Here is a 20465-nt window from a genome sequence, read left to right on the forward strand (position 1 = left end):
CTTCATTACCTCTGTGCTTTCAAAAGTCATTTTCTATGTTTCAACATACGTATAATAGGTTTATTCATTTCTTTGTTTTTGTTAGTAATATATGCAAAATAAGCCAAAGAGAATCCAATGTTTTTAAAAATTATCCCCTACATTCAATGTTAGGCTTCAGAAGAGTCAGCAGTCAGCACTGTAAGTAGCTCTCTTGCCTTAGGTGGAAGCCAAATGTTCCCTTTCCATCAGTGTGTCTGAAATCCGGTGCATTTTCTACTCTTGCATAAAGCATAGTGTTATGGATTAAGTTGTGTCCAAAAATATGTGCCAACTTGATTAGACCATGATTCCCAGTATTGTATGGTTGTCCTCCATTTTGTGGTATCTGTGGTTGTTCTCCATTTAATTTTATGTTAAAGAGGATTAGGGTGGGATTGTAACACCCTTACTAAGGTCACATCCCTGATTCAATGTAAAGGGAGTTTCCCTTCGGTGTGGCCTGTACTACCTTTTATCTTACAAGAGATAAAAGAAAATGGAAGTGAGCAGAGAGGGGGGGCCTCATACCACCTACAAAGCAGTGCTGGGAGCAGAGCACATCCTTTGGACCCAGGGTTCCTGTGCTAAGAAGCTTCTAGTCCAGGGGATGATTGATGGGAAGGAACTTCCTCCCGAGCTGACCGAGAGACAAAGCCTTCGCCTAAAGCTAATGCCCTGAATTTGGACTGCTAGCCTACTAGACTGTGAGAAAATAAATTTCTCTTTGTTAAAGCCATCTAGTTGTGGTATTTCTGTTATAGCAGCACTAGATGACCAAGACACATAGCATTGCTTTTTTTTTCCCCAATCCCGTGTAGCGACTAGTAGAGGAATTCAGATATTATTGGTGTTTTAGTTTCTTAGAGCTGCTATAACAGAAATACCACAAAAGTGGCTTTAACAAACAGAAATTTATTTTTCTGAATTCAGGGCACCAGCTCTAGAGGAAGCCTTTCTCTGTCTGTCAGCTCTTACACATTCTACCTTCCACCAAACATTTGAACATATACAACTTCTTTGCGGCTTCATAAAAAGCATCACCTTCCCTCCAGGGTCCAATCACATATTTATAAGTTCCTTTAAAAGTCTGAGCAAAAGCACATTTAACATCTACATTTCTAGTAACTTTCTGTTACTAGAAGTGGAAAGCAGTAGAAGCTTTCATCACATCACTCAGTTATTTTTGAACCCTCATCAGAATCACCCTTAAAGTCCATAATTCTACCAAGAGTTTTTCCAAAGCAAACTGGGGCCTTATTATAAAGCACATCAAAATTCTACCCATTACTCAATTGCAAACCACTTCTACATTTTAGGTATTTGTTAAAGAAGTGCCCCTGCTTCTTGGTACCAATTTCTGTCTTAATTTCTTAGTGCTGTCATAACAGAAATACCACAAACAGGTGACAAGAGAAATTTAACAAAGAGAAATTTATTTGCTCACAGTTTAGGAGTCTAGAAGTCTGAATTCAGGGCTCTGACTGTAGGGGAATCTATCTGTCGGCTCTGGGGGAAGATCATTGTCTCTTGCCAGCTTCTGTTCTGTTTTTCTTTGGCAATCTTCATACAGATTGGCATCTATCTTCCCCCATCTGTTCTTCCTTGCTTCTGTGCCTGACCAGTTTTTATCTCAAAAGTGATTGGCTTAAGACACACCCTATGCTGATTTGGCCTCATTAACATAACAAAGAATACTCCTTTTCCCAAATGGTATTACATCTACAGATACAGGGGTTAGAATTTACTGCATTTCTTTTGGGGGGACACAATTAAATCCATAACATTTGGTTTGTCACTTTCATTGTTCAATATTATAAAATGAGGAATGGCAAAAAATACTGAAAATTAATAGATAATTCTATGAGATTTTCCTGGAATTTTGTATTTTTTAAGCACTTGGTCTTTTTTATTTACAAATGATTTCAATATATGCTGAAATACACCCATAAACGCATTTGTCTGTATGTCTATATATGCATACACACATATATATGAATTTATGAAATTATTAACTCTTTAGTTCATATCACTATTTATTAAACTGTTTTCATTTAGAGTTCTATTTAGGCAATTATCTCCTTTTTGCCTTATTTTCTTGTCTCATAATGGAAAGAAATTTGTAAGTGTAGTTTTTGGAATTAACTTGTCTATCTCTTTCAAATGCAGTTCTTATTTTTGAATTTTCTTATTTTATAACTCACCATTTAAATTTTTTTATTATTTTTCACATAAGCCACATATACAGTTTGATATTATTCAACAATAAAAAGTGAAAAACCAAAACCACTGCCATCGAGTTGATTCCGACTCATAGTCACACTACAGGACAGAGTAGAACTGCCCAAAAGGGTTTCCAAGGAGTGGCTGGTGGATTCAGACTGTTGCTGGGTAAAAACCACAGGTTTTGCTCAGTGTGACCTGTTATAGCCAATAAACAAGAGGCCACAGTAGGTGGTAAGAAAGACACCTTTATTTTGTTGTACAAAGAAAGGAGGACTCAGGGGCTGCTGCCTCCACTGCTCACAGGTAGCTTGGAGAGGCTGGCTTTTACAGAGAGCAGACAAGGAAATGCAAATTTATCATGAATATTCAGGATTGATCTTCATGCAGGTGTTTAGGGCTTGGGGATGGCTAAGTATTTTCTCTAGACAAGGGTTTGATACCCCTTGGAAGGAGGAAGAGGTTGGTTTCCCTTCATTAGGATGTGAAGTTTCCAACCAGAGGTGGGTTGAGGCCATCGTTGGCCCATTCTGTAGTTATCATGTCAAGGACTATTTCAGAAGAAAGTGCAGCTTATTCTGAGACACCAGACACCAGAGCAGGTGTCTCTTAGAAGGGTTGGGCTCTGAGGCTGCTGGCCTCAAAACTGCTGACGTTTTGGTTAGCAGCCTGAGATTTTAACCAAGTTCAACAATATGACAATAATATTGAGGGTATTTTGTATTAATAATATTCAAAATATAAACTAATTTTATTTGAGCAAAATATCCCAGAGGGAAACTTAATTTAATAAAGACTTCTCATTGTTCTTTTTGTTGTTGTCGTTGTTAAATTTTACATCTGACCACATTAACTTACTATAGGGCAATGCTTCAAGAGAATGGAGTTTAAACACCATCTAATTAAATATGTAGATAACCGTGTCATATTTTTTTGTCTAATCACTGCCAAGTGTAGAAATATGTCTACAGAATAAGCATGTCAATAATTTAGGCTTGATTACATATTGGGAATAATTGTTTACTTATATATAGCTTGATATTTCCTCTAAAATGTTTTTATTTTAAATTTGTATTTTTTAGAACTAATTTTAGTTAATAGTCTTGAAAATACTCAAATGACGGGCTCTGATAGACAGTAAAGGTAACGAAAGTAGCCTTTTTAGTCACAAGTTGATACAATCAGTCAGACAGGAAATCAACTTTGATAATTTCAGTCAAGCAACACCAATACACTGTGTACATTTATATCAGCATACACTGGAGAGTACTCAGCATCTCCCACAGCTGTAATGTGAAATTATAGAATATTAAAGCTGGATTCAGAGATTTTTTTTCTCAGTCTTTCACTTAACCAAAATTCAAAAGGAGACTAAACTCCAAAATTAAACTCATTGCCATCGAGTCCAGTCCGACTCAGTGACCTCATAGGACAGAGTAGAACTGCCCCATAGGGCATCCAAGGCAATAATCTCTATGGAAGCTGACTGCCATATCTTTCTCCCACGGAGCCGCTAGTGGGTTTGAACTGCTGATCTTTTAGTTAGCAGCCAAGCACTTAAGCCCTGAACCACCAGGGCTCCTTAAAAGGAGACTAAAGAAGACCAAAGGAACACAAATAGTTTGTGGCAGGTATAGGCTTCGTTGGTACTGCAGACTTGCATTACCAATCCATGACTGTTTTGGGGTTAAACGTCTTTTATTACATTGAAGGCAGGTAATTTTACAGTTAAATATTTTGCGTAATATATGTGTAAAAACCTAGAGGAATTCCATGGAGGCCTCTATGTAATCATGTGCTATAGAAATTTCACCAACTTCACTCTCTAGTAGAAAACGAACAAAACGTGGCACAATTCCCTCCTAATACCTAGCATACATAACAATTCTATAAGGAATTTGCCTCCCTAAACAAGGTCATCGAGTGTTTTCCTCTTTCACAATCTAACGTGAATGTTGTGGATTTTCTGTCTTATCAGATGACCAAACAGGGAACTTTTCTACACTTTATTCTTATTATGACCAATGAAACCTGATTTTAGGAATCAAACTTTATCACCAAATTCCTTTTATCTTTCATCTTTTATAGTATTACACTTCTAAACAAGTACAGTATAACAGAAATAAAGTATGTAACTGATAAAGGTGTCAGCAATTCTAAGTCATGACATGATATTTTTAAAGTGCAACATAGGCATTTGAGACATAAGTATTGAGAAGACTGTTTTGTTCATGCAGAAATGTAAGCTAACTCTGATGTGAAATCTGCCTTGATAAACTCCTTTTCTTTTACTTAGAAATTTCTTTTTTTTTCTGCGTAAGCTTTCTCTTCGTTTCATTTTCATAGCCAGCATATCCACAGCTAAATGTTTATATAGAAACATCTTTACTTTAAATCAAATATATTGCTTAAATGCCAAACTTTTGCCAGTGTAAGAACAGCGTGGAGGCGGTGTCTGACCTCCTCCAGCCCCACAAGGAGGAAGGAGAGCCAAGATCAACAGCCCATGGCTGATTTCTATGAAGTGGAAGTCAAGCACTCCTCCTCTCTCTGCCCTCTCTACCAATTCTCACACCAACCGTCCCTCCCACTGAACTCTTTACTGGGTTTGATAATTCATTGCAATGGCCACATAGAACTCACACACTATTACAGGGTTTATTAGGGAAGTAAGAGTTACTATTCAGGCCCAGGAATCCTCAAGATGTAGTTCTTCCATCAGGATAGCCTCTTCCCAGCCTTGCTCTCAGGGATATCTCTCCCTGGCCCTCAGTCTCTGCCCAAAGGCACTCAGCTTTCTCTCTCTGTGGGCTGGAAGTCCACTGCACTGTCTCCTGCTGCCCAGTCTCTCTCGCTGATCTCTCCTTCCTTGACGGTGGTGGGCTCCTCTCTTCTGCTCTGGAATTGCCTCTCTTTAAGAAAAAACCTGACCAATCCCTTTGGTAGGCCACAATTACCCTCACTTAGGTAGAGATACAAGCTCATGGCTGGAAAGGCCACGCACAAAAGTAATTGCATCACGGGCCACCCCCGGCTTTTCTAGCCATGGTTCTTTCATATTTGGAGGATTAACTTCCCCCTCCCAGTCATTTTACCAGCCCAAAACAGTCATTAACAATTAGTCTTTCAAAAGGGCAGAGTCCACAGGGTGGGATCACTCAGGCAACTACCATTCAGATTTTCTGCAGGTGTCCATCTGATTTGGTCAGGCTCTCCAATTGTTCATCTCATCTTCACTCTTTCTGGCCTCTGATAAAATTTAACTGAGCCTCATGAGGTATCAGCTAAGCAAAACCTTAGTCCACTCTTTCACACTTACAACTTCTACAATTACAGCTTTACAATCACAGTTAACCCGTTTAACAATCAACACTCACAGCTGAACCCTATAATCCTATCATCATCTTCCCATCAGGAAAAAAGGAATCTACTCAGTGGGGATCATCCCTCGACCCCCTCATTTAACGTAAGCAGACTCGTGAAAGCATGTAAGCCAGCCAATTCATGCATTTATCTTCCCCAGTTTTAGATAGCCAATGTTTAAACCGCCCATCCCTACCAAACCATTACTGAGGAGACAGGCATGTTCTTTGGTCTTGAAGAATCTTTTCTTCCAGTTGGAACTTAGAGCATCTGCATCCATTAAGCAAATAAAGTCGAGAGCAAGCCATTAAATTGCAGCAGTCTACACCAGCTCACAGTGTCAAACATTTTTCTCTTCATTTGGTTGGGTTCTGATCACCTCATCCCTAGTCATCAAAGATAGGTCACATGGGTAGCAGCCTTAGGCTTGAGAGTTCACACATATCTCTTGGCACTTCAGGCAGTGCCTTCACACTCTCTCATCCCCAGCTCCCTTGGGCTAGGTCAACATGTTCCTTCTGTGAACTTAGGAGTCCAAACACAACAACTTTTACTTCTGACCAGCCAGCCCTTCCTCTCTCTAATCTCTAGCCGCTGTGGGCTGGGTCAACAGGTACCAATGGAACATGTCCAAACACAGCCCATCTCTTTATTGCCGCACTTTCCCCACTTCCTGGAAACCCTGGTGTCACAGTGGTTAAGTGCTACGGCTGCTAACCAAAAGGTCAGCAGTTCAAATCCATCAGACCTTCCTTGGAAACTCTATGCGGCAGATCTACTCTGTCCTATAGTGTGGCTGAGTTGGAATCGACTCGACAGCAGTGGGTTTGGTTTGGTTTTTTTCGTTCCCCACTTCCACTCATGAGTGGACCCAGGTGGTCACAACAAGGGAGCAGACCTAGCTATCTACTCGCTGGCTCCCTTTAACTTCCAGTCTTGCAAGGGGGCTCCCTCTGATGGACACTGACTTTTCCTGCCTCCATGCATCTAACAGCAAACAGCTTGCTTGAAATTCAAAAAACAAAGCAGCCACCTTATTTCTGTAAGTTCTTCCTTCAAATGCAGATCTTCTGTTCTCTCAGATGTTCTCCTTGGGGCTTTTTTTCAGCCTAAACCCTACTCCGTACACAGGGCTACTGGCTTGAAACAAAAATCCATAGCACATTCAGATAAATGCATAATCCTAAACATGTAACCCTTTTAAAAAGTTCCAGTTTAGTCTTCTCTTTGGAAACCCTGGTGGCGTAGTGGTTAAGTGCTACGGCTGCTAACCAAAGGGTCGGCAGTTCAAATCCCCCAGGCTCTCCTTGGAAACTCTATGGGGAAGTTCTACTCTATTCCATAGGGTCGCTATGAGTCGGAATCGACTCGAGGGCACTGGGTTTGGTTTTTTTGTTTTGGTACGCCTTAACCATTTTCCCATTCACATGCATATGTCCTTGAGCCTCTGGCTGGGTGGAACTAGAAGACCCTTGCCCCTATTAATCATCCTGCTTACCTGGCCTGGCTTTGGTCCCAGGCCCCTCCATCACAGGTAACAGCAACCAAAGCAAACATCCAAGAATCAAAAATTTTAATTCTCAAGCCCCTCCCTTCTTTCTTTTACAAAGTTCCATGCTTTCATGAGTCTGGAGCCATTGCAAAGGATCCTGCTTCTGACGTCAACAGTAATAACACCTTGGGGCAGTGTCTGACCTCTTACAACCCCACAATGAGGAAGGAGAACCAAGATCAAAAGCCCAAGGCTGATTCTTATGAAGTAGAGATCAGGCACACCTCCTTTCCCTGCCATCTCTACCAATTCTTACATCAGTTGTCCCTCCCACAGAACTCTTTACTGGGTTTGATAATTCATTGCAATGGCCACACAAAACTCACCGATCATAGACACAATTATGAGGTTTATTAGGAAGGTAACAGTTACAATTCAGGCTCAAGAACCCTCAAGATATAGTTCTTCCATGCAGACAGCCTCTTCCCAGCCCTGATCACAGGCATGCCTCTCCCTGGCCCTCAGTCTCTGCCCAAAGGCACTCAACTTTCTCTCTTCATGGGAGAGGGGGGGAAGTCCACTGCACTGTATCCTGCTGCAGGGTCTCTCCAGCTGGTCTCTCCTTCCTTGATAGTGGCGGGCTCCTCTCCTCTGCCCTGGAATAGGAGGTCTTTAAGGAAAAAATTGACCAATTCCCTTGGTAGGCGACAATTACCCTATTGCACAATCACCTATGTGAATTTAGAAGTCCATGGCTAGAAAGGTCACACACAGTAATTGCACAGCACCCAGGTTTTGATGAAATGTTTCAAATAAGATCTATAAGGTTATATCTCATTTCACGGTGGTTATATCAACTCTATGGTTTATATTTCATATCATTTAGCGCAGAACATAAGGTAAAAATAAGGACAATGTCAATGCTTTGGCAGATATTTAACTTGTATTACCTTCCCCACCAAGTATTTGAAGGATAAAAGAAGTAAAAAGTGTGATAGAAGACAAAACTATAGAGTAAGCTGTACTCTCTTGGAAATAATGAATTAAGATAAACTTCTCCAAATGAGTTTTCTTTTCTAGTTTAATCAGGGCTTCCTCTGCCACGTAGATATTTCTCAAATCCATAGATTCATACAATTTTTAAAAAATTACCTATGAATGAGTAAAATGGAGAAACATTGAAGTTGTCAAACATTTCATTTTACTTGGATCCACAATCAATGTTCATGGAAGCAGCAGTCAAGAAACCAAACGACATATTGAATTGGGCAAATCTGCTGCAAAAGAACTCAAAAAGCAAAGATGTCATTTTGAGGATTAAGGTGCAGCTTACCCAAGTCATGATATTTTCCATCACCTCATATGCATGGAAAAGCTGGACAATGAAGAAAGAAGACTGAAGAAGAATTGATGCATTTGAATTGTGATGTTGGTGAAGAATATTGAATATACAAGGGACTGCCAGAACAACAAACAAATCTGTCTTGGAAGAAGTACAGCTGAGTGCTCATCATGAAATGTTGGACAACCACACAATTCTGGGAATTATGGTCCAGCCAAGTTGACACACATTTTGGGGGGACACGATTCAATCCATAACTGTGCTGAGTGGATTTCAGTGGAGCTTTTTTTTTCCAAACTAAAACAGGCTAGGAAGAAAGGTCTGATGATCTAAGTCCAAAAATTAGCCCATGAAAACCCTCTGGACACAGATATTCAATCCCATTTTGTATGGGGTCATCATGACTCAGAGGCCAACTTGATGGTGGGACAGTTAACAAGAAAAGCAAGCAGGCAAACTTTGTTTCTTTCTTTCTTTTTTTGGGGGGGAAGGTAAATTCATGGAGTAGAAAGAGAGGTAAAGAATGTTGAGTAGTGATGAATTTCTAGATTTATGAAATTAAAAAAAAAGAGATACAGCAGTGTACTTAAACCACAAATTGGTAAAATACAAACTGATTTTAATGCTGTCAGGGATATTAGAAATAAGATTTTTATGTTTTTTCTAGTATTTTTGGTCCAATTCAATGAAATAAAAGTATTATTTTTGCTGTATTCAAAATCTTTGGTATAACAGGTTTTGCAGAACAGTTTTTAAAATGTAAATTACAGATGCAAGAGAGATAGTGTTTCTGTTACTATTTTCTTATTTTGCATAATTTAAAGAGACCTCTGTGTAAAACCTTTGCAAAATAAGATACTACCTATATTTACTAAGCTTATATTTACTTGAGCTCCCCTAAGATTCCTAACAAATCCTTCTGATAATTCATGGTTAATCTAATTATATCCAAATAACAATGTCATTATGTATTTTAAAAGATTATTTTTGCTCATTAACAAACAAATTCCAGGAAACATGCTTTACCAATTATAAGGATAATTCTCTTTATTTAGAGTTACTCCTTAGGCTTTCAAAGCATTTATTACTTAGAGAACAAAGAAAGAAACTGTGTCACAAATATATTTACCTTACATTGTTGATGGAATTTACTGGATCGCCAGTGAAAATTTTTTTTTTTTTAGAATCACATTACATTTTATTTCAACAGCATAGAAAAGCTGCCTCTGTTTCTGAACTCAATTAAATACCACATAGAAATGTTGTCATATTTTATTTGTAAATCTTCTTTGTCATAACTAAGGATTAATAGAATCCAAAACAAAACAAACAAAAAAAGGCCACATGCATACAGCTTGTCAAAGTATGAAGCAGTCAGAAAATATTTCTGTAATTATTGCATTTGTATTTTGTAAAAGACAGTGAACTGATCCTAGGTACATGTTGTCTGGCTTGTTTTGCATTGTGTTCTAGCCCTATAAAGGGTGATAGCTGCCTAGGGATATATCACATTTAGTGTGAAATTTTAGATGATGACATTTAGAATCACAGGGGTGTATTCAGAATACTTATAGCTCATAAATTTCTTCTTGACTTAAATAACATCACAATGTTCCAAAACACTGTGATGTATTTTATCTTCTCAAACACTGAAGCTCAGAGTCAATTGTTTCCCTTGTTTCTCCTATTTTCTTTACTATTATCTACCAGTTCTTGCTGGATATTTGATAGTGTCCTTTGTGTATGCTTTTTCCTTTTCACTTACAGCAGTATTCTACATTGTTGTTGTTAGGTGCTGTCCAGGTAGTTTTGACTTATAGCGACCATACGTACAACAGAAGGAAACGCTGCCCAGTTCTGCGCCATCCTCACAATTGTTGTTATGCTTGAGCCCATTGTTGCAGCCACTGTCAATCTACCTTGTTGAAGGTCTTCCTCTTTTTCATTGATCCTCTACCAAACATGATGCCCTTTTCCAGAGACTAATCCATCCTGACAACATATCCAGAATACGTGAGACAGTCTTCCCTTCCTTGCTTCTAAGGAGCATTCTGGCTGTACTTCTTCCAGTACAAATTTGTTCCTTCTTTTGGCAGTCCATGGTTTAGTCAATATTCTTCACCAACACCACAATTCAAAGGCATCAATTCTTCTTTGGCCTTCCCTATTCATTGCCCAGCTTTTGCATGTGTATGATGTGATTAAAAATACCGTGGCTTGGGTCAGGTGCACTTTAATCTTCAAGGTGACATCTTTGCTTTTCGACACTTTAAATAGGTCCTTTGCAGCAGATTTGCCCAATGCCATGCATCTTTTGATTTCTTGACTGCTGCTTCCATGGGTGCTGATTGTGGATCCGAGTAAAATCAAATCCTGACAACTTCAAAATTTTCTCTGTTTATCAAGCTGTTGCCTTTTGGTCCAGCTATGAGGATTTTTATTTTCTTTATGTTGAGGTGTAATCTATACTGAAGGCTGTGGTCTTTGATCTTCATCAGTAAGTGCTTCAAGTCCTCTTCACTTTCAGCAAGGAAGTTTGTGTCATCTGCATAAGGCAGGTTGTTATCGAGTCTTCCTCCAATATTGATGCCCTGTTCTTCTTCATAGAGGCCAGCTTCTCAGATTATTCGCTCAGCATACAGATTGAATAAGTATTGTGAAGGATATAACCCTGACACATACCATTCTTGACTTTAAACCAGGAAGTATCCACTTGTTCTGTTTGAAAGATTGCCTGTTCGTCTAAGTACAGGCTCCTCATGAGTACAATTAAGTGTTCTGAAATTCTCATTCTTCACAATGTTGTCAATATTTGTTACGCACATAGTCAAATGCTTTTGCATAGTCAATAAAACACAGGTAAACATCTTTCTGGTATTCTCTGCTTTCAGCCAGGATTCATCCAACATCAGCAATGATATCCCTGGTTCCATGTCTTCTTCTGAATCTGGTTTGAATTTCTGGCAGTTCCTGGTTGATATACTGCTGCAGTCACTTTTGAAAGATCTTCAGCAAAATTTTACTTGTGTATGATATTAATGGTATTGTTCAATAATTTCCGCGTTTGGTCGGATCACCTTTCTTAGGAACAGGCATAAATATGGATCTCTTCCAGTGGACTGGCTAGGTAGCTGTCTTCCTAATTTCTTGGCATAGACAAATGAGCACTTCCAGAACTGCATTTGTTTGTTGAAACATCTCAAGTGGTATTTTGACACTTCCTGGAGCCTTGTTTTTCACCAATGCCTTCAGTGCAGCTTGGACCTCTTGCTTCAGTGACATCGATTCTTGATCCTATGCTACCTCCTGAAATGGTTGAACTTCGACCTGTTCTTTTTAGTATAGTGAATTTGTGTATTCCTCCCATCTTCTTTTGATGATTCCTGGGTCATTTAATAATTTCCCTGTAGAATTCTTCAATTTTGCAACTCGAGTCTTGAATTTCTTCTTCAGTTCTTTCAGCTTGGGAAATGCTGAACATGTTCTTCCCTTTTGGCTTTTTATCTCCAGGTCTTCGTACTTGCCGGTATAATACTTTACTTCATCTTCTCGAGCCACACTTTGAAATCTTCTCTTCAGCTCTTTTACTTCATCATTTCTTCCTTTCACTTTAGCTACTCCACTTTCAAGAGAATATTTCCGAGTCTTTCTAACACCCATTTTGGTCTTTTCTTTCTTTCCTGTCTCCTTAATGATCTCTTGACTTCTTCATGTCATTCCAGAACTCATCTAGTCTTTGGTCATTAGTGTTCAAAGTGTCAAATCAATTCTTGAGATGGTCTCTAAATTCAGGTGGGATATACTTAATGTTACTTTAATTCTGGCGGGCTTGTTCTAATTTTCTTCAGTTTCAGCTTGAAATTGCACGTGAACGATTGATGGTCTGTGCCACAGTCATCCCTGGTCTTGTTCTAACAGATGATACTGAGCTTTTCCATCATCTTTTTCCACAGATGTATTGGATTTGATTCCTGTGTATTCCATCTGGCAAGGTAGTGGTCATTCATGTTGGTAGAAAAAAAAATTGAAATGAAGAAGTCATTGGTCTTGCAAAATTCTGTTATGCCATCTCTGGCATTGTTTCTTTCACCAAGGCCATATTTTCTAACTACGGATCCTTCTTCTTTGTTTCCATTTGCATTCCAATCCCCAGTAATTCCACATTAGTCTATCTTATTTTTAACTTTTTAGTATATAAGACTTTTAACATAAGCAATATGTTAAAAAGTAATATAATGAACCCATGCACACCTATTACTCAGCTGTAACAGTTATCAATACATGATTGATATTGTTTCACTTTTGCCTATTTCCCATGACTTTTTTAACTATTTCTAGACAGTACTTCATTTCATTTCTAGATTGTTCAATAAATTTCCCTAAATAGTAGATGGTCTTGCCGTTAAATAACATTCCATCTCTCTAGAGGTTCTCATCATTTCTGGTTTATTTTTTATGATTCTTTTCACATGGTAAACTCTTTTCACCAGCCTTATTTCATAGCGTCTTCCCCTCAAGGAAGGCAATTATTCTTGTAGACTCTTAGATAATGAGCTTCATTCATTTTTGTGCATTTCATTTGACGTCTCTCAATATAAAATAGATGCTTCCCTCTTACCCATCAATTAATGTGACTAATATTGAATGTTGCCTCAAAAATGTTTCCTCCAGGCAGGATTTTATATCCGAAGAATAAACGATTTCTGCTAATAGATTACTCTGATTTGCCATACTGTCCTGTTCTAATTGTTATTATCTATTTTTGAGCCAGAGTTTAAAAAATAGAGGCCCATTGGCCATATTTAATCCACAGATTTGTTTCAGGGTTTGGAGGACTTTTTCTTGAAAAAGGAACATAGTTGCATTTTCACAGAGCATCTACACTTTAGTTCTCTAGAGTCCACACCACACGTAGCCTATACGCACATTGTTTGCTTTGCTGTCAACAGTCTTCCATTTGGGAAAGTGGGTTAAAATGGTAATGTTACCTCTTCTCTTCCCTAACCAAGGAGCGTCTTCAAATACATCCTCTCACTGACTCTCTTTTTTCTTTTTTAACTGTGCTTTAGTAAAAGTTTATAAAGCAAATTAGTTACTCATTCAAAAATTTATACACAAATTGTTTTGTGATATTGATTGCAATCCCTGCATTGTGTCACCACTCTGTCCCTTTCCACCCTAGGTCTCCTGTTTCCACTCGTCAAAGGTTCCTGTCACTTCTTGCCTTATTGTCTTTGCTTTTGTTGCCCATTTGGTCTGGTATACTTGATTGAGCTAAGAAGCACATTCCTCACATGTGTTATTGTTTGTTTGTTTTATAAGCCTGTCTAATCTTTGACCGAAATGTCAACTTTGGGAGTGGCTTCAGATCTGAGCTAGAAGGGTGTCTGGGGATAGTCCCAGGGGTTCTTCCACTCTCTGTCAGGCCAGTAAGCCTGGTCTTCTTGTGAATTTGAGTTTTGTCCTATATCTTTCTCCCACTCTGTCAGGGATCCTCTAGTGTGATCCCTGTCAAAGCTGTTGGTGGAGGTAGCCAAGCACCACCTAGTTCTTCTGGCCTCAGGCTGGTGTAGGCTGTGGATCATATGGCCCTTTAGTCCTTTGAACTAATATTTTCTTTGTGTGCTTGGTTTTCTACATTCTCCTTTGTTCCAGATGGAATGAGACCAGTAGAGGCATTAGATGACCATTCACAAGCTTTTAAGACCCCAGACACTACTCAAAAAAGTAGGATGTAGAACAGTTTCATTACGAACTATGACAATTGACATAGATGTCTCTCAAGACCATGGTGTCCAGCCCTCAGCTCCAGCAACTCAGTCCTTCAAAGTGTTTGGATGCATCTAAGAAGCTTCTGTGTGACTGTGCCCCCCTTTTTTTGTGTATATATATATATATATACACACATGCTGGACATACAAATACGTATGTAAAGACATCCACAGCTTAATCTTCATGGGTATACTCCTGTACATCCTCCTTCTCCTATTTGGCATAAATATATGCTTGTAAGTTATTATTTGTTTTTACTGTTGTAGTGTTGTTTACACTGTATTACTATGGTTACCTCTTTTTTTTTTTTTCCTTGTGTTCCTCTAAGTGTCTTCTTTTGCCTTGGGCAAGTAGGGCTGACTTCCCCTATATTGTGTGTTGTCTTTGCCTTCACAAAAGTTGACACTTAACTACTATCCCCTTAGTGATTTCCACACCCATCTCTCCCCTCCCTTGTAACCATGAAAAACTATTTCTTTTGGTGTGTAAACTTTTTTCTTGAGTTTTTGTAATAGTGGTCTCACACAATATTTCTCTTTTTGCGATTGACTTATTTCACTCAGCATAATGCCTTCCAAATTCATCCATGTTGTGAGATGTTTCACAGATTCATCATTGTTACTTTATCATTGCATAGTTCCATTGTGTGTATGTACCATCATTTATTTATCCGTTCATCTGTTGTTGGGCACTTAGGTTGTTTCCATTTTCTTGCTATTGTGAATAATGCAGCAATGAACATGGGTGTGCCTTTGTCTATTTGTGTGACAGCTGTTATTTCTCTAGAATGTATTCCTAGGAGTGGGATTGCTGGGTCATATTGTATTTCTATTTCTAGCTTTTTAAGGAATCACCATATTGTTTTTCACCATGGTTATACCATTTTACGTTTCCACCAGCAGTGTATGAGAATTCCAATCTCTCTACAACTTTGTTAGCATTTATTGTTTTCTGAATTTTTGGTCAGTATCATTCTTACAGGGGTTAGATTGTATGTCATTGTGGTTTTGATTTGCATCTCTCTAATGACTGATTGCGATCATCTTTTCATATATTTGTTGGCAGCCTGAGTGTTTTCTTTGGTGAAGGGTTTTTCATGTCCTTCACCCATTTTATGATTGTGTTGCTTATCTTTTTATTGTTGAGTTGTTGAAGTTTTCTCTGTATTTTAGAAATTAAACCTTTATCAGATACGTCATTTCCAAAGATTTTTTTTCCCAGTCTATAGATTCTCTTTTTATTCTTTTTGAAAAGTCTTTTGATAGGCACAAGCACTTAATTTTTAGGAGGTCCCAGTTATCTAGTATATCTTCTGGAATTTATGCATTTTTAGTTATACTTGTTATTTTACTTATGTCATAAATTAGGGGCCTTAGTGTTGTCCCTATGTTTTATTTCATGAACTTTATAGTTTTATGTTTTACCTTTAGGTTTTTGACCCATTGTTTTGTGTACAGGGTGAGGTATGGATCCTGTTTCAGTTTTATGCAAATAGATATCCAGTTTTGCTAAAATCATTAGTCAAAGAGACTATCTCTTCCCCATTCAATGGACTTCAAAACTTCATCGAAGATCAAGTGTCCATAGGTGAATGAGTTTATTTCTGGGTTCTTAATTCTGTTCCATTGGTCTGTGTGTCTGTCATTGTACCAATATTAAGCTGTTTTCACTACTTGGCTCTGTAGTAGGTTCTAAGATCAGTAGTGTGAGGCTTCCTACTTTGTTTTTCTTTTGCAGTATGTACAAAGACCTGGAGTTAGAAAACTAAAAGGGAAGAATAAGCTCAGCATTTCTCAATCTGAAAGAACTGAAGAAAAAATTCATGCCTCAAGTTGCAATATTGAGGGATTCCATGAGGAAAATATTAAATGACTCAGGAAGCATCAAAAGAAAATGGAAGGAATGCAGAGTCACTGTAGCATAAAGAATTGGTCAATGTTCAATCATTTCAGGAGGCAGCATATGATCAAGAACCGATGGTACTAAAGGAAAAATTCCAAGTTTAACTGAAGACAACTGGTGAAAAACAAGGCTCTAGGAATTGACGGAATAACAATGGAGATGTTTCAACAAATGGATACAGCACTGGAGGTGCTCCCTCATCTAAGTCAAGAAATTTGGAAGACAGCTACCTGGCCAATAGAGTAGAGGAGATCTATATTTGTGTCCATTCCAAAGAAAGGTGATCCATCAGCATGTGGAAATTATTGAAGAATATCAATATCACATGCAAGGAAGAGATTGCAGCAGTACATCGACAGGGAACTGCCAGAAATTCAAGCCAGATTCAGAAGAGGACAGGGAATTAGAGATATTGCTGATGTCAGATGGATCCTGGCTGAAAGCAGAGAATACCGGAAAGATGTTTACCTGTGTTTTATTAACTATGCAAAGACATTCAACCATGTGAATCATAACAAATTATGGATAATATTATGAAGAATGGGAATTCCAGAACACTTCATTGTGCTTGTGAGGAAACTGTAACTAGACCAAGAGGCAGTTGTTTGGACAGAACAAGGACATACCATGTGGCTGGAAGTCAGGGAAGATGTGCCTCAGGTTGTGTCCTTTGGCCATACTTATTCAATCTGTATGCTGAGCCAATAACTTAAGCAGCTGGACTATATGAAGAAGAATGGGGCATCAGGATTGGAAGAAGACTCATTAAAAACCTGCATTATGCAGATGACAAAAAACTTGCTTGCTGAGAGAAGACTTGAAGCACTTACTGATGAAGATCAAAGATTACAGTCTTTGGTATGGATTACACCTCAACATAAAGGAAACAAAAATCCTCACAACTGGACCCATAAGCACCATCATGATAAATGGAGAAAATATTGAAGTAGTCAAGATTTCATTCTACTTGGATCTACAATCAATGCCCATGGAAGCAGCAGTGAAGAAATCAAACAATATCGCATGGGGCAAATAGGCTGCAAAGGACCTCTTTAAAGTGTTCAATGCAAAGATGTCACTTTGAGGATTAAGGTGCACCTGACCCAAACCATGGTATTTTCAATTACCTCACATTCAGGCAAAACTTGGACAATGAATAGGGAAGACAGAAGAAGAATTAATACATTTGAATTGTTGTGTTGGCAAAGAATGTTGAACATACCATGAACTTCCAGAAGAATGGATAAATTTGTCTTGGAAGAAATACAGCCAAAAAGGTCCTTAGAGGCAAGGATGGTGAGACTTAGTCTCATGTACTTTGAACATGTTATCAGGAGGGACCAGTCCCTGGAGAAAGGCATCATATTTGATAAAGTAGAGAGTCAGTGAAAATGAGGAGGACCCTTAATCAGATGGATTGACACAGTGGTCACAACAATGGGCTCAAACATAGCAACAGTTGTGAGGATAACACAGGACCTGGCAGTATTTTGTTCTGTTGTACACAGAGTTGCTATGAGTTGGAATTGACTCCATGACAGTTTTTTTTTTTTTTCTTTTTAATAAGTCAGAACCTACTTGATTGCACCTAACATTTTTTTGTCTGCACTGATTTGTATTTCTGGTTGGTTGGCTTCTTTAGCTTGAAGTATAGGCAAAAAAGAAAACCCAGGGGACTCACCATTTATGAGTCTAATATCATGAGGTCCCTAAGTCAACTGCCTATTTCTCTCCATTTTTCAGAATCTTTAAAAAAAAAATTTTTATGTAGTCCTCGGGGTGTTTGTTGTACTTAGTGGAGGAATAGGAGGAAATTATTCCATTTCTTCTTCCCAGAAGTGGAAGTCTGTATACCTTATCTTTTAATTTGTTTATGACCTTTTATAATAAAATTTAAATTATTGATTTACTAAAGTTAATCAATTGTCTTCACGTTCTTTTTTAACCTTAAGTGTATTTTCTTCATATTAAGTTTATAGATACAATTTTCTATTAGATTTGTAATAACTTTAAGGTTTTTTTAATCATTTAACTTCTCAATACCTCTAACTCATACATCTAATCTAGAATTTATATCTGTAACTCATGTGAAGTAGGTCAGAGTGGTTTATAAAGAAAAGAAAGTCCAAGTTTTTACTTCATCTAGTGCTCAACTGTTACACAATGTGCCTTTGTATCTCCAGCCTTATTAATCATGGTTGTATATAATCAAAACTATTGAATAAACTTGGAGAAAACTTCAGAACAAAGATGGACTCTGGAATAGATGCTCAAGAAGTTCATTCATACCAGATGTAACATAAATATTGGTGGTGGCCAGAATATTTCCATTTCAGCTATCTAGTACTGCACTACTAACTGCTCCAAAACTTAATGGCAATACTTAAAACAATACTTATTTTATTATTTTCTCTGATTCTGTAAGTCACACATTCATTTGTGTCTCAAAAGAGACAACTCATACCTGTTTCTTATATGGTCTAGTGGTATCTGAACTTCTACTCTCACAGCTGGAGTTTTAGCTAAAATGTCTTGAATGGCATTGACAGAGACCATCTGACTGTGGTCATATTTCTGGGACCTGAGCTTTCCCCCACATAATCGTGGAAATTAATGTTCTCTTTTTGGCCTTTCCACGTGACCACTCTAATAGATCTCTCTACCAGAATAACTGAACTTCTTATATGACAGGTCAGGTTCCCTAGTGCTGCTAGGCCTCTCTAAGGCTTGGGCTGAGATTTGGCTGAGTTTCACTTCTGCCATATTCTATTAGTTACATCAATTTATAGGGCCAGCCAAAATTCAAAGAGAAGGAGATACAAAAAGAAATGAATATTGTGAAGCATAGTTACTTAAAGATCAACAATGGAACAGACTACCACAATCTCTATTACCTTTTATTTCTCATTATAAAGATCTGACATAGAGCTAAAATAAATGCCATCATTTACTAATGGAAGCTGGAAGATCAAAAAAAAGGTCATTCCATCAGTCGCTTAGAAAATCAGGGGAATAAGTAGAACAAAATACATATTTACTGCTTAAGCCATGTCATGCAGAAAGAGCAAGATATAGGAAGAACTGCTTTTAGCAGCTCATCCAATTTAAGGAAATACTTGAACATTTGAGAAATTAATTGATTGCATATTTCCACCAGAAATTATTTGTATATTATAGTTTTAACCTTTTATAGGGAAACTGGTTCTGGGTCTTGCACTTCAGTCCCCCTTAGCTCACCCATTCTTGGAATTCTCCTTCCCTGTCCAACTTTGTGAGTCCAGTTACCAAGACATCTTAGGACAGATGTACTGGTGGATGGACATCTTGCTCCAGAATGGGCTCCAGGTACAACTATGGGCTGGTAATTGTGTTCCCCTCCAGAGGAGGGAGATCCCAAGGTCAGGGTCTGTGCAGCTGTGGGCAGCCTGTTGGAGCTGGTTCTCAAGATGCAGCCTTCTGGTGGAATATGTTACTAAGAAAATGCTGCCTAGAGCATATTAGCGGCTAGTCATGCAGAAAAGGGAGTTAACAGAACTGGTACAACAACTCTATTTTATCTTGGGGTGCTTCTGAGGAGCCTTTAGCTTTGAGTCCCCTCCCAGAAGCCTCTAGTTAGGGTTTCTTTCTCAGGATTAGTTTCCATCCAGATTACAATGTATTTTATGTTTAAATTGTGTGTTAATTAATGCTGAGTAATAAGACAGATTTTACAATTATACATTTTCTGCCTAGATATTACATGAAAAAATTGAGTTATTATAATTCCAAAAACTATTATAAAAAATAAAAAGCAAAAGGTCAAAACATGAGTAATGTACTAATTAATTACTATTCAAATTGAAATTACATATTTCATTAGGGCCTAAAATATCAGATGCTTCATAATGTCAAGTTAAATTGATTTATCTTAATATATAGGTTTATGGCTCTGTCCCCAAAAGAGAAATTTACAAGCTTTATTAATAAATAAATTAAGAAAGAAGCCTGAGTTTCAAGTAATGGAAAAGAGAACAAAATTTATGTAATTGTTTTTGCAAAAAGTGAGAGTAATCAAAACCCAAGGCCGATAGCCTTATGCATTGTTATTTTAAATAGATGTCAGTAACTACTGAATTTGAAGCAATAATGTTAGAAAACTATAAACAAAAAGGCAAAATAGTGCTGAAGCTCTTCAGACAATTTCCTCTTAGCTTTTATACCTCTAATCAAAATAATTTTAGATTCCTTTTTCCTCCACTAAATCCATTTTCACTAGCATTTTATCCTTTTATTTTTCATACTTTCTCTTCTTTCATCATAAAGTCTCATCTTCAGAAAGCAAAAGACCTGAGAGGCAAAGGAGTGTGGGTCAGC

This window comes from Loxodonta africana, chromosome 21 (assembly GCF_030014295.1).
Source record: "Loxodonta africana isolate mLoxAfr1 chromosome 21, mLoxAfr1.hap2, whole genome shotgun sequence".
Taxonomy (NCBI): Eukaryota; Metazoa; Chordata; class Mammalia; order Proboscidea; family Elephantidae; genus Loxodonta; species Loxodonta africana.